Raw genomic sequence first — 2500 nt, forward strand, 5'->3', positions numbered from 1 at the left:
AAAAAAGGATGGAGTTCTGACTGCCTTCTGAGGATTCGTCGGCGATCGAATAACCCCCCCGCCCTGCCTGCGGTTCTACTAGCTAACATGCAATCGTTGGAAAATAAAATCGACGAGCTACGAGGAAGATTAAACTACCATCGGGACATTAAAAACTGTAATATCTCGTTACTGAACGACGACACTATCAACATACAGCTGGCTGGTTATACACTGTACCGGCAGGATAGAACAGCGGCGTCTGGTAAGACAAGGGGCGGCGGACTATGTAGTTATGTATATATGTATATGTAAACAACAGCTGGTGCACGATATCTAAGGAAGTCTTTACCTCAGTCTGCTTGCCTGAGGTAGAGTATCTCATGATAAGCTGTAGACCACACTATCTACCTAGAGAGTTTTCATCTCCATTTTTAGTAGCTGTCTACATACCACCACAGACCGATGCTGGCACAAAGACAGCATTGAATGAGCTGTATTCCGCCATAAGCCAACAGGAAAAAGCTCACCCAGATGGCGCCCCTAGTGGCCGGGGACTTTAACGCAGGGAAACGTACATCTGTTTTACCAAATGTTTATCAACATGTTAAATGTGCAACCAAAAGGAAGAAAACTAGACCACCTTTACTCCACACACGGAGATACAAGCTCTCCCTCGCCCTCCAAAACTAGACCACCTGTACTCCACACACGGAGATACAAGCTCTCCCTCGCCCTCCAAAACTAGACCACCTTTACTCCACACACGGAGATACAAGCTCTCCCTCGCCCTCCAAAACTAGACCACCTTTACTCCACACACGGAGATACAAAGCTCTCCCTCGCCCTCCAAAACTAGACCACCTTTACTCCACACACGGAGATACAAGCTCTCCCTCGCCCTCCAAAACTAGACCACCTTTACTCCACACATGGAGATACAAGCTCTCCCTCGCCCTCCAAAACTAGACCACCTTTACTCCACACACGGAGATACAAGCTCTCCCTCGCCCTCCAAAACTAGACCACCTTTACTCCACACACGGAGATACAAAGCTCTCCCTCGCCCTCCAAAACTAGACCACCTTTACTCCACACACGGAGATACAAAGCTCTCCCTCGCCCTCCAAAACTAGACCACCTTTACTCCACACACGGAGATACAAAGCTCTCCCTCGCCCTCCAAAACTAGACCACCTTTACTCCACACACGGAGATACAAAGCTCTCCCTCGCCCTCCAAAACTAGACCACCTTTACTCCACACACGGAGATACAAAGCTCTCCCTCGCCCTCCAAAACTAGACCACCTTTACTCCACACACGGAGACGCAAAGCTCTCCCTCGCCCTCCATTTGGCAAATCCAACCATAATTCTATCCTCCTGATTCCTGCTTACAAGCAAAAACTAAAGCAGGAAGCACCAGTGACTCGGTCTACAAAAAAGGTGGTCAGATGAAGCAGATGCTAAATCACAGGACTGTTTTGCAGCACAGACTGGAACATGTTCCGGGATTCTTCCGATGGCATTGAGGAGAACACCACATCAGTCACTGGCTTTATCAATAAGTGCATTGAGGACGTCGTCCCCACAGTGACTGTACGTACATACCCCAACCAGAAGCTTTAATTACAGGCAACATCCCCACTGAGCTAAAGGGTAGAGCTGCAGCTTTCAAGGTGCGGGACTCTAACCCAGAAGCTTATAAGAAATCCTGCTCTGCCCTCCGACGAACCATCAAGCAAAGCATCAATACAGGACTAAGACTGAATCCTACTACACCAGCTCTGATGCTCGTCGGATGTGGCAGGGCTTGAAAACTATCACGGATTACAAATGGAAGCACAGCCGTCCCTTGTGGTGGGTGATGATACTGACCTGTCCCTAGTGGTGGGTGATGATAATGACCTGTCCCTAGTGGTGGGTGATGATACTGACCTGTCCCTAGTGGTGGGTGATGATACTGACCTGTCCCTAGTGGTGGGTGATGATACTGACCTGTCCCTAGTGGTGGGTGATGATACTGACCTGTCCCTAGTGGTGGGTGATGATAATGACCTGTCCCTAGTGGTGGGTGATGATACTGACCTGTCCCTAGTGGTGGGTGATGATACTGACCTGTCCCTAGTGGTGGGTGATGATACTGACCTGTCCCTAGTGGTGGGTGATGATACTGACCTGTCCCTAGTGGTGGGTGATGATACTGACCTGTCCCTAGTGGTGGGTGATGATACTGACCTGTCCCTAGTGGTGGGTGATGATACTGACCTGTCCCTAGTGGTGGGTGATGATACTGACCTGTCCCTAGTGGTGGGTGATGATAATGACCTGTCCCTAGTGGTGGGTGATGATACTGACCTGTCCCTAGTGGTGGGTGATGATACTGACCTGTCCCTAGTGGTGGGTGATGATACTGACCTGTCCCTAGTGGTGGGTGATGATACTGACCTGTCCCTAGTGGTGGGTGATGATACTGACCTGTCCCTAGTGGTGGGTGATGATACTGACCTGTCCCTAGTGG

General features: G+C 49.8%; 1 protein-coding gene across 1 annotated transcript in view; it reads right to left on the bottom strand.

The window, feature by feature from the left end:
• The window catches only part of LOC121847760 (polypeptide N-acetylgalactosaminyltransferase 16-like), a 132160-nt gene that overhangs the window by 35119 nt on the left and 94541 nt on the right, over positions 1 to 2500 (bottom strand). The window lies entirely within an intron of this gene.

Source organism: Oncorhynchus tshawytscha, linkage group LG11, assembly GCF_018296145.1.
Source record: "Oncorhynchus tshawytscha isolate Ot180627B linkage group LG11, Otsh_v2.0, whole genome shotgun sequence".
NCBI classification, from domain to species: Eukaryota; Metazoa; Chordata; class Actinopteri; order Salmoniformes; family Salmonidae; genus Oncorhynchus; species Oncorhynchus tshawytscha.